Source organism: Nycticebus coucang, chromosome 1 (assembly GCF_027406575.1).
Source record: "Nycticebus coucang isolate mNycCou1 chromosome 1, mNycCou1.pri, whole genome shotgun sequence".
Taxonomy (NCBI): Eukaryota; Metazoa; Chordata; class Mammalia; order Primates; family Lorisidae; genus Nycticebus; species Nycticebus coucang.
Window position 1 is genome coordinate 37,390,326 of NC_069780.1, and position 13,223 is coordinate 37,403,548.

At 42.0% G+C, this 13,223-nt stretch overlaps 2 pseudogenes; one reads left to right on the top strand and one right to left on the bottom strand.

The window, feature by feature from the left end:
* Positions 1-441: 441 nt before the first annotated feature.
* LOC128590173 (keratin, type I cytoskeletal 18-like) lies at positions 442-1,183 on the bottom strand (annotated as a pseudogene).
* A 771-nt stretch (positions 1,184-1,954) lies between these two features.
* LOC128590174 (histone H2A.Z-like) lies at positions 1,955-9,523 on the top strand (annotated as a pseudogene).
* The last annotated feature ends 3,700 nt before the right edge of the window (positions 9,524-13,223 follow it).

A 13,223-nucleotide genomic window follows, 5' to 3' on the forward strand; every position in this document is an offset into this window, starting at 1 on the left:
GTGGGGGCAGAGCGTGGTGGTGATGTTGTCATAGCTCACTGCAACCTTAAACTCCTGGGCTCAAGTGAGCCTCCGGCCTCAGCCTCCTGAGTAGCTAAGACTATAGGCCCCGGCCACCATGCCTAAGTTTATTTTATTTTTTGTAGAGATGGAATTTTGCTATTTCTCACTTTGGTCTTCAACTCCTGGCCTCAACTGATCCTCCCACCTTGGCCTTCCAAAGTGCTAGGATTACAGGTGTGAGCTACCATGCACCATCAAGAATAACTTCTTAAGGAATTAAGATAGAGAGAAAATCAAGGCCACAAATAGTAATAAAAGCAGAAAACAGAAGTTTTTGCAACCTGACTTCAAGGTTCTCCACCTCTGACAACTCTTTTTTTTTTTTTCCAATAACTCCCGAACGTTTTTTTGCTATAAAGGCACCCTGCTCCTATTGCCTCAGTGCCTGAGAACTTTGGTGTGGTTGGTCTCAGATACCACCTTACTGTCCACCATCCTGCAGGTGGTGGTCTTTTGGATGGTTTACATGGAGTTGCTATTGTCCAGGGCATCACCAAGATTGAAGTCTTCCCCATCTTCCAGCAGTTGGGGTAGGTGGCAATCTCAGCCTCCAATTTGACCTTGATGTTCAGCAGGGCCTCACACTCCTGGGCCTGGTACTGCTCCTCCCCTGTGGTGTGCCAGCTCTGACTCCAAATGCAACAGGACCCTATTGAGATGCTCCATCTGTATGGCATAGCGGGCTCTACCTCCCTCAGACTGTTCTTCAGATTTCTCATGGACTCCAGATTGATCTCCAAGTACTAGACTGTACATCTAAGCTCTGTGAGCATCATCTCAGCAGCCCCGATCTCAGACACTGTGATGCTTTCCTCAGTGTGCAGGGACCAATTCTTGTCCAGCTTCTCTCAGTTCTTCCAAGCCAGCCCATCATACTGGGCCCACATATCTGCTACGATCTTGCTGAGCTCCTGGGATTTGGGGTGTCTGCCTCCAGGATCAACCCAGAGCTGGAAATATGGGATTGTAGGCCTTTTACTTCCTCCTCCTGGTTCTTCTTCACAAAGAGCAGCTCCTCCTTAAAATCCTCGTTCTCTGTCTCCAGCTGCAGCCGAGTGACATTGATGTCATCAGTGACCTTGCAGAGCCCATGGATATTGCTCTCCACAGACATGGCCATGGTCTTATACTTGACTCCAAAGTCATCAACAGGGTGGCGCCCATAGCTCAGTGGGTAGAGCGCTGGCCACATACACGGAGGCTGGTGGGTTCAAACCGACCCCGGCCAGCTAAAACAGCAATGACAACTGCAACAACAAAAAATAGCCGGTGTTGTGGCAGGCACCTGTAGTCCCAGCTACTCAGGAGGCTGAGACAAGAGATTCACTTAAGCACAAGAGATTGAGGTTGCTGTGAGCTGTGCTGCCATTGCTCTCTACCCAGGGCGACAGCTTGAGATTCTGTCTCAAAAAAAAAAGTCATCAACAGACAGGCATTGTTAATCTTCAGAATGATGAGGGCATTGTCCACAGAATTTGCAAAGATCTGAGACCTCAGGGTCTCAATGATCTTGAAGTAATGCACCCAGTCTCTGACCAGGGGGTCCTTCTTGTCCAGATGTTTTAGGTTTTGCTCTCCAGCCTCCAATTATCGGTCTCTAAGCTGCTCACTTGGCCCAGGTAGGAGGCCAGGTCATCGTTCAGTTCTTACATGGTCTCCTTCTTGGTCTGGATGCCCCCCATTCTTGCCAAACCCCATGGCCAGGCTCCTGGGCCCCCAGATGCCCCAGAAGCTGGTGGAGTGGGACACAGAGATATGAGAGCCTGAGTCCCTGGCACCTATATGGACTCTGGCTGAGCTGCTGATGAGTCAGACAGTGCGGCTGGGCATCTGGATAGAGCCCAGAGACTGCTAGTTGGTGGAGAAGCTGGTGGAGCAAGTGGTGACGCTCATGATGTCTGAGGAGGAAGATGAGACGACAAGACTCAAGATTGAGTTGGGTGACAACTCTTTTAGCCCTCCTCCACTATGTTAGAACTCTTAGAACAGCTTTCTTCCTTTCTCATTCCAAATTCATAGCTTTCTTTCAATTAGTCTCTTAGACTTCAAATGACTTTTTTTACTCCTAAATAATTATTACCAGCTTCTTATTCAAAGACTGTTATAAATCTCAGCAAAATTCTTAGAGAAAGAGGCAAATGGAAAATGTGGACTTCAGTGATTGCTCAGATCACTCTGTCTCTGTCTGTTCATGATCAGAAGAGAGAAATTAACCTTCATCATCCTTCCCCGCAACTGGAGAATCTTAGGGCTACAACATATCCCCAAGCCATCTAGCTCTGTTCAAAGTAAAATTTCCTCTTCCTTGTCTCTCAAGAAGGTCCCTTAGGTTCACTTTTGATTTCACACTTGTAGCCACAGCAAGCTTGGTACTTCAAAAGACAGCTGTTAGGCCATTAAAGTTATAAGGAAATTATTCCCTGTAGTGAGTTATTATAGCCACTGGGCTAGCTTGAACCTCTAGAAGATCAAGCTTTCAAATATTTAAAATGGTGTTCCCTAATTTCAAGACGTGTCTCCTGACAGTCTTCTCTTCCAAAAGTCAACTATCTGGCTTTTGTTGACATTTCTCTATTGCTTATGTTTTCATACTAACTATTTTAGATGGTGTTTTAGACTGTGTTGGTGCCTCTTCTTTGGAGGCCAAGAAGTCAGTACTTTTTTTTTTTTTTTGAGGCACAGAGTATCCCTCTGTAGCCTGGAGTAGAATGCCATGGCATAAACATAGCTCACAGCAATCTCAAACTCCTGGATTCAAACAATTGTCTTGCCTCAGCCTCTCGAGTAGCTAGGAATATAGATGTCCACCACAATGCCAAACTAATTTTTCTATTTTTAGTAGAGAGGGAGGGTCTTACTCTTGCTTATTCTGGTCTTGAATTCCTGACCGCGAGTGATCCTCCCCCCACAGCCTCCTAGAGTGCTAGGATTATAGGTATGAGCTGCAGCGCCCCAACAGAAGTCAATACTTCTGACAAGTTCCTAGCTGACATGGATGCTGCCAGTCCACAGATCATACTTAGAGCAGTTATGAACCAGGGTGTACCTGATCCAATTCCCAGTTCTCTAATTCCAAATTCCTGGAAAAAAGAATTTTATTATAAATTTTGGGGTTTGTTTCCTCTGGGTGAGGTGTTCACCCTGGTCCGATTAGCCATTGGCAGGGGAACAGCTGTATGTTTGATAACAAACATGACTACCTTGGTTGGCCCTTTCAGCAGGAGCTCAGGTAGACGGGAACCACACATATTTAGTTCAAAATGCTAAAATAGGTCTACAGTAGAGGTCACTAAAAATTCCAGAACATGGGCGGCGCCTGTGGCTCAAGGAGTAGGGCGCCGGTCCCATATGCCAGAGGTGGCGGGTTCAAACCCAGCCCTGGCCAAAAAAAAAAAAAAAAACAAAAAAAAAAAAAAAAAAAAAAAAAAAAAAAAAATTCCAGAACATATTTATATAAACAACTCAATAAATCAAATTTTGCATATCTTGCATTTATTCATTTTTTCTGGTGAGAAAGATAGACATTTTTCAACATAAATGGCATGATTCTGGTTTTCTTTAGAGCATGTTGCACAGTTCAGTTAAATTTGTTTCTGATGCTTGTGCCTGTCAAATTAAAATATTTCAGAAAAGAAAAAGACAATGTGAATTATCTTGTTAAAATACTGTACCTTTTCATATTTTAGGTTCTATTCTTCTGTCACTTCAGTGAGGGTTTTTTTTGTTTGTTTGTTTGTTTCGTTTTTTTGACACAGAGTCTCACTCTGTCACTCTGGGTTTGAGTGCCATGGCATCATAGTTCACAGCAACCCAAACTCTTGGGGCTGAAGTGATTCTCTTGCCTCGGCCTCCCAAGTAGCTGGGACCAAGGCGCCCACCACAATATCTGGCTAGTTTTTCTAGTTTTAGTAGAGAAGAGCTCACTCTTGCTGAAGCTGTTCTCAAAATCCTGAGGTGGGGTGATCCACCAGCCTGGGCCTCCAAGAGTGCTAGGATTACATGCATGAGCCACAGAGCCTGGCCATTTCAGTGAGATTTTGGATAAAAGGAAAGACTTGCTTTCAGTCAGCCATTCTAAATAAGAAGCACTTTGTGTGTGTGTGTGTGTGTTTAAATCTTTGTGCTAGGCTCTGAACTTAGTGCAAACCAGGCTTGACTTACCTGAAATTTGCAGTTATAATAGTCAAATACCTGTTTTCCATAGCTTCTGCAGGTGGGCTGGGATGGCCCTTTTGGGATCTGTGAGTATGATTTCCAGACTGTGGCAATGACATCTACAGGAGAACACTGTAGAAGTTCAGAATAAAAACCTCCACCCTCCAAACCAGCCAAGCACCAAACCTGATGCCAACTTCCTCAGTGTACTGGGATGCTAGAGACGACGGTGGCATTTTACTTTTACCCCTGATCTACGTGCTTACTCCGTGATGTGTATGCTACAGTGCGTTCTCCTTCCGACTCCAACGGGCTTCCAATGTGTTTTTAGTTTTACATACAGAGTAGCTTCCAGAGATTGAAGTATTCAGGGCAGGGATGTGCAATGGAGAGGGGATGACAGGGATGGATGAGATAGGATAATGAGAAAGTTCTCTGGCATGAGTCTGGGGAAGGTAAAGGAGTGCTTCTAGCTTAGGGAGCTTCGGAAGAAATCCTATAGCAATTCATTACAGCCCTGGGTTGTCAGAGTTGGTCCTATTGTTCATTCACTTTTTAAAAGCCAGTCCTGGAAAAACCATACAATCCATTTGGGGTTTGGAAGAGGTCTTCCATAATTCAGAGAACTGGCACTTGAATTTAATCAGAAACTTGGCTTCTTTTCCATCTCTTCATCTTGTCAATTAAGAGGCATAGCCACAATAGATAGATTTCTGGATGTAAAGAAAATCAAAGTACTCTCAGAGATTTGTTGGGCCAGGGAGACACTCACATGGGACTACTTTAGAGATCAATTTTCAAAGCCCATGAAAAATAAATGGAAGCGTCCTGTGTGAGTCTGTTAGCATCTGTACCACTGCATAATGCATGGCTCCCCGTGCCTGCCATGCGTCTATCCATCACACCGCTTCTACAAGGATTTTCCATTTTTGCCAAATGGTAGATGTCAAGGCCAAATACATAGTTTCCTCACTCCAGTTTTCTTGGCAGGAAGCTCATTTTTTTTTTTTTTTAAAGACAATCTGCAATTTATTTAATAGAGCCACAGAAGTTTGGCCTCTTCCTTTAGGGGGCAGTTTCGAAGGCCTATAGACTTTTCCTGAGTCTTAATATTTGCTTGATAGTTTTTCAGTTAGCCTCACTGTCATTTTAAAAAAATTCAAATAAACATCACCACTAGTTTATCTAAAAGTAGATACCATCTAGGTAGTTAATTAACATTACTCTCATGTAGATGTCATAAAGGAAAAAAACCTCACCACCAAACATCTGATTCCTCTATTCAATGTTAGCGTACATACATGTACACAGATAAAAAACAAAGAGCCAAAAGCATTTGTACCCCATGATACTTTGAAATTTTTAGAAAAAGAAAAACAGCATTGTGTGATATTTTTCCAACAGCAATTAATTTATTCAGTTGAATGCATTAGTATGTATAATGGAAGCTTGCATTTGAATTAGTTTCAATAAACAGGGTCATTATATTTGCCTAATTAGAATGATTTCTGTATTTTACAGGCATTGCATTTTTGGATACCATAGCAAGTAGAAAACCCATGTGCCAGATCCTATTTCTTCCACAGATTTATTCTATGTTAATAGCTATTCAAACTCTTTCAGACTGCTAAATATTTTTGTCTTTAGTACATTTTCTTCCATATTGGCCAAGATCATAATTGCTGCTGTTAAAATAATGTGTGTTTTTTTTCATTTTGTTTATTTTGTCTATACTCCAAATCCCATATTCTCATCTGTTTTATATTGTTTGTTCTGCTGTTCCTTGATTTCTCCATTTCTTCTGATTAAGAACTATACTTTAAATCTCGTGAGTGGCAATCATTCATTTTTCAGAAAAAATATTTTAGTCCAAATCACTATTGATCTGGGTTGTTATTAGATTTAAATATTTAAATAACCGATCATTGTATACTGCAATTGAACTCTTTTTGTTGAACTTTACTGGAATCTTTGGCAATGGTTTAAGTGGCATCGCTTATGAAACATAAAATTCCATAATTGTCGGCTTTGATTTTTTCCATTATGTCCTCCAATTAGAGACCTATTCTTTCAGTGACCAAGACTTCCAAAATCTAAATCCCTCTCTTTTTCAAAAGAATGACTTTCCTGATATAGAAGTCATTTACAAATTTTAGTTGATTGTTCCTTTGTTTCAGAAAAGTTTGAAATTGAGACAAATCGGAGGAAATGTATAATTTTTGATGTGACATTAGAGTAGAGAGATAATAGGAATAGATAGGAACCTAAGCCATAAAGTCTTTACTAAGCTTTCTGGGCTTAAACAGAGCTGGAATGATGTTATTTTGCAACCCTAGATGTCAAGGAACGCACATCTTCACTACAGCAGAGTTTGTAGACCATGAACACCTGCTACTGTGCAGAGGGAACGTGTTTTTAGATGGCACCCACACGAAAAGCTTTTTAATTTAATGGTTAGGTGTTTACTTTTTAACCCAACATTTTACTGGGAAATTTTCCAAAATATAGCCAGGTGAAAAGAATTTTACAATGAGCACCTGTAAAACCACCTAGATTCCACCATAGCATTTTTAAACTTGCTTCATCACATATCTAACCTCCTATCTGTCCCTTGATCCAGTCATCAATCCATCTTATTTTTATTTTCTTTTGGAGACAGAGTCTCAAGTAGTCACCCTGGGTAGAGCGTTGTGGCGTCATAGCTCACAGCAACCTCTGACTAGAGCTCAAGCGAATCTCTTGCCTCAGTTTTTCTATTTTTTAAATAGAGACAGGGTCTCACTTTTGCTAAAGCAGGTCTTGAACATGTGAGCTCAAGCAATCCACCTGCCTCGACCTATCCATCTTATTTTCACTGCATTTCATTATAAGTTGCAGACAATAGTACATTTCCTCCAAAATACTTCAGCAAGCAGATGATTAAGGAGAGTTTAATATTTGGTTATAAATTTTCTTTCAGAATAAAATTTACTGCGTTTGACAAAATGCACACATATAATTATATAACCCAAATCCCTATCAAAAGGTAAAGCTTTCTCTTGCTTTCTCCTTAATCTCTGTCCCTACCTATATCCCCAACTAGGCATTGTCATGACTTTTTTCACCATAAATAAGTTTAGATACACTTAAAAAGCTCTTTTGTGTATGTTTTATTTCACTTAGTCTAACTTCTTTCTTGATTCCTGTTGCTATACATCAGTACTTCATTCCTTTTTATAGCTGAAGAATATTCTATTAATATTCCACAGTTTATCCATTTTCTGGTCTGTTCCTAGCATTTAGCTGTTATGAATAAATCTTCTATGAACACTTTATTTTTTGAGACAGAGTCTCATTTCATCACCCTTGGTAAAGTGCTGTGGCATCACAGCTCCCAGCAACCTCAAACTTTTGGGCTCAAGCCATCCTCTTGCTTCAGCCTCCTGAGCTGGGACTACAAGCTCTCACCATAACACCCGGCTATTTTTAGAGATGGGGTCTCGCTCTTGTTCAGGCTGGTTTTGAACTCCTAAGCTCAAGCGATTCATCTACCTTGGCCTCCCAGAGTGCTGGAATTACAGGTGGGAGCCACTGCATCCAGACTTGCTAAGACTTGTATTCTTATACAAGTCTTTTTGTGTAAATGCCTTTTCATTCCTCTTGGTTAGGATTGTAATTATAGAGTCAGAAGATAGATGTATTTTTTATTTTTTTTTATTTTTTTTGGCCGGGGCTAGGTTTGAACCTGCCACCTCCGGCATATGGGACCGGCACCCTACTCCTTGAGCCACAGGCGCCACCCGATGTATTTTTTATTTTATAAGAAACATACAGATTTTTTTCCTAAGATGGTTGTATTATTTTATATTCCTACCAATAATGCATGTGAATTGGCTTGGTACCTATAGCTCAGTGAGTAGGTTGCTGGCCACATACAACAAGGCTGGCAGGTTCAAGCCCTGCCCAGACCAGCTAAACAACAATGACAACTGCAACCAAAAAGTAGCCAGGCATTGTGGTGGGCACATGTAGTCCCAGCTACTCGAGAGGCTGAGGCAAGAGAATCACTTAAGCCCAAGTGTTTGAGGTTGCTGTGAGCTGTGACGCCACAGCACTCTACCAAGGGCAACACAGTGAGACTCTTGTCTCAAAAAATAATAATAATAGCAGTAATGTATGTGAAGTCAGGTGTCCTGCAATCTTTTAAATTTTACCCATTCTGGTGATGTGAGTGGTATGCTATTGTGGTTTTAATTTGCATTTCTCTGCTGTTTTATTTTTAATATCTTTTAGAAAATTTACAATCAGAACATCAAGTCCAAGATTTCAGGGGAAGGTAGAAAGTGAGTCAATATAAGATAAAATTAAATAAAGGTATTAGATAAATAATAATTGAGGCTGTGCACATATATAGTGATATTTGTGAAAGTGGTCTGTGAATAAGTGACGTTTGAGAAATGGTTTACAGAGAAGGTAATTTTTCATACTTCCTGTAGTTTCATGGCTTTGTTGGATGAAGTCAAAAAATAAGTAAAAATATTTAAGAAATTCTAGGGCTGGACACAATGGCTCTTGCCTGTAATCCTAGCACTCTGGGAGGCAAAGGAAGGAGGATCACCTGAGCTTAGGAGTTCGAGACCAGCCTGAGCAAGAGTGAGACCTCATCTGTACAAAATATAGAAAAACTAGCCAGTCGTGATAATGTGTGCCTGTAGTCACAGCCATTTGGGAGGCTGAGACAGGAAGATCATTTGAGCCCAGGAGTTTGAAGTTACAGGGAGCTAGGCTAACACTGTAGCACTCTAGCCTGGACAACAGAGTGAGACCTGGTCTCAAAAAAAAAAAAACAAAAAAACAAAAAAAACAGAGAGAGACAATTGAATCACGGTGCATCTAATAAGCCCTTTCTCTGCCTTGCTTATCTGAGCTTCAACTGAATTTGAAATGGCTAGTGGGTAAGGCTGGGAAGGACTCTGGAAAGGCCAAGGGAAGGGCGGGTTCCCTCTTGGAGAGACCCAACTTGCAGTTCCCAGTGGGCCATATACATCAACACCTGAAATATAGAACAACCAGTCACAGGCATGTGGGTGTGACTGTGGCTGGGTACAGCTTTGCAGCCATCTGGAGAACCTCACCGCAGGAGTAGTTGAACTGGCAGGAAATACGTCTAAAGACTTAAAGGTACAGCATATTACCCCTTGTCACTTGCCACTTGCTATTCGTGGAGATGAGGAATTGGACTCATCAAGGCTACAACTGCTGGTGGTGGTGTCATGCTACACATCCACAAATCTCTGGGAAGAAAGGCCAGCAGAAGACTGTCTGAAGGACGCCTGGATTCCTTGTGATCTCAGGGCTCTGAATACTCCAACAGCTGTCCAGTGTGGGTGGTTCCCGTGGACTGTATCTCTGTGCAAAACACAATTGTGCCTTTTTAAAATTCTAGTGAGCAAGCTGGAAGTTTAATTAGCTCTCCAACCAACCAAATTTCTGCATTCACATCTTACCCATATTTAAGTGTTACTGTGGCTTCGAAGAAGTTGTTGATTCTAAAGTAGTGCATTTTGATTGAGTTGACTGTTTTTAAAGAACTGTTTGGATTTTAACTGTGATGCAGAAATTATAGTAACAAACATTCGGTTTTGTACAGACATGATTTCCACTCTGGTGGATAAACTCAATAAAGGTCATTTCAAAAAAATTAAGAAATTCTAATTACCATTACCTACTGCAGAGTCATTGATCTATGAGATTAGGATTTTGTGTAAACTGGTGAGAAAAAAATTTCTCACCAGTTTAGTGCATCACCACTGCATTTGAGACTGTGCTTTAAATAGTCTAATTGTATAAAACCCAAGCAAAAGAAAACTATACTATGAAGGGCATGCAGTCAGCTGGGTTGATATTTAGTTCTCCGTTTATTGGCTATGTGAGCTTGGCAATGACCTTATTTCTCTGTGTTTCAGTTTCCTCATCTATAAGATGTGGGTAACATCATATGGAATTGTGAGGAATCTGTATGGAAAAACGTGTCAGCACCATACACGGAGTGAGCTACTACTGTAGGGTAACCAATCGGTGCCAACGTGGTCAAATGAAAATGAGGCCGGGAAATATGAGCCTCTAGAGAGCAGAAAGACTTACACCTTCTGGAAGGGCAGCGCTACGGTCAGCCTGGTCATCCCGACATTCCTGTCCTCTTCTCTCAGGATGGCAATTGTGTTTTTCTTTGGGCGACAGCCATCCCTAACTCTCAGCGTGAGGCTGACCCTGTTTCTTTGCTGTGTGATCCAGGCCTGGCCAACCCACATTTCCCATCCAGAGATGGACACTCGATCTCAGTCAGACTAATGGTACTCAATCCTAGGATTTCTGTCGGTGCTATTGAGAAAGTTACTTCCTCTCTTTCTGCTAGAATTTCTGAGCTGATAAGACATAATGATGGTACTCCTGGGAACCCATCTGCATCCTCTGGGGACAGAATCTCACTGAGAGAAATGCAGAGCTGGAGGCAGAGAGAGAGGAGGAGGAGAGAGAAAGCTACTTACTGACATCACATTTGGCTCCAGCTGCATTGATCTGACCTTACCAGCGGTGGGCTCACACGTTACCTTTGTTGCCAAAGCTAGCTGGAGTTTGGGTTCTGGCATTTGTAACTGAGAATCCTGATGAATAAAACTTTTATAGTCAAGGACACACTTTTTTTTATTGTTGAAAGGACACATTTTTGCAAGAGAATTTCCTTGAGTTAGGCTGGCGGGGTAGGGGGGCTTTGCTGTGTCTATGTAAATGTTTTTCTCTGCTGAAACTTATGTAGGTGGTTTATATAGATTACGAGGAGACACTGGCAGAGCCAAGTTTATGAAATAGCCCCACAGATCAGGAGGCAGTGCTGAGAGAAACTATGCCCATCAGTTTACAGTGAAGCAGCCGTGGGAACCAGACAGAGACTCGCTGGTTCTCGGGGGCATCTGGATCCCGTGGTCTGAGGAAATGGAGCCGGGCGGGATGGGGGAAGGCAGTAGGTAGGATTCTTTAATGGACACTGCCCTGGCACTGCCGGTGGGCGAGGAAGATCAGAGATCTGCTGCTCTATTCCTTCTCTTTCTCTTAGTCCACCCCCTCCATTGTCACTGCTGGGACTTCCAGAACCTTCCAGGTCTCAACACTCTGAAACCCCTCTGTTCATAATCCTTATACCTGATACCGCTGAATGGAGACTCATGTAAACATGATCTAATCACCTGATTTCAATCGGCTCAGCCATCTGGAGAAGGTGCCTTTTCATCATTTGGTTTCCTTGGAACTAAGATTATCACGTCTATATTTAGTGACTTCATAATCACAGTATCAGTCATATGGCTCCTTATTACAAAGCTGGATAATTGTATTTATTCTTGTTAACATCTCATGTACCTCAAAGAGTAATTACAGATAATGAGAAAGTTTAGGTTTGAAGCATTGTATGTATTATTGAATAATGAATGGAGAGGGATTGAATGGTGTTATAGGGCTTAATCATGGGGGCTAAAACTGCCTGTTCATACACAGCTAAGGGAGAAGGGCATGAGCTCTCCTGTGGGGTGCAATCCATGCAACTCCATGCCAGCCGGAACTATGAACCCAACAACTAGGAAAAGAAGAGAATTGTTACTACAAAATACGTGGGGCAGGTGCAGATGTGTGGGTGAAGGCATAGGGGTGTGTGTGTGTGTGTAAAAGCTGGTGAAACTAACCTGAGATGATTAGCAAAAATTTTCTGGCTATTGTCCATTCTCTCTGCATTTCATTTAGTTACTGATTTCACATTCAATTCACTCAACCATTCAAAAATTATTGAGACTCCGCTCGTATTGCAGTGACTATACAAAGTGCTGGGTATAAACTGAGGCCACCCTCACCGAATTTACAGTCCATCTGGGGAGAGACATATTAAACTACAGTGGTGACCATAATACAGAGCAAAGTTACAGTGTGAGATGTTGGACTCTAACTCAGTGTGCAAAGGTCAGGATCAACTTCCCTGAGGACATTGAAGTGGAGGCCAGAGGAGGAGAAGAGGAAGAGTTAGAGCCGCAGGAAGGAAGCAGTAGAAAGCCCTAAGACCCCTGGATGGGGAGCGACTGGCTCCCTGGAAGAACAGGAAGGACTGCAGGAAGGTGAGCAGACAAGTGTAGCTGGAGATGTAGGCAGAGATCAGACCAGGAGAGACTCCTGGTCCTGCACAGGAGGCTTGACTTCATCTGCAAGCTCTCAGTGCTGTGATATTGACAAACCTAACGGGAAATTTTACATTTTCCTGTTATTGGCACTTACGTGGTTTTATTTTATTTTGTTTTGTTCTATTCTATTCTACTCCTATTCCATTTCATTCCATTCTTTTTTTTTTTCTTTTTTTTTATTGTTGAGGGTACAATAAGCCAGGTTACATTGAGGGTACAATAAGCCAGGTTACACTGATTGCAATTGTTAGGCAAAGTCCCTCTTACAATCATGTCTTGCCCCCATAAAGTGTGTCACACACCAAGGCCCCACCCCCCTCCCTCTGTCCCTTTTTCTGCTTTTCCTCCCCCCCATAACCTTAATTGTCATTAATTGTCCTCATATCAAAATTGAGTACATAGGATTCATGCTTCTCCATTCTTGTGATGCTTTACTAAGAATAATGTCTTCCACTTCCATCCAGGTTAATACGAAGGATGTAAAGTCTCCATTTTTTTAAATAGCTGAATAGTATTCCGTGGTATACATATACCACAGCTTGTTAATCCATTCCTGGGTTGGTGGGCATTTAGGCTGTTTCCACATTTTGGCGATTGTAAATTGAGCTGCAATAAACAGTCTAGTACAAGTGTCCTTATGATAAAAGGATTTCTTTCCTTCTGGGTAGATGCCCAGTAATGGGATTGCAGGATCAAATGGGAGGTCTAGCTTGAGTGCTTTGAGGGTTCTCCATACTTCCTTCCAGAAAGGTTGTACTAGCTTGCAGTCCCACCAGCAGTGTTAAAGTGTTCCCTTCTCTCCAC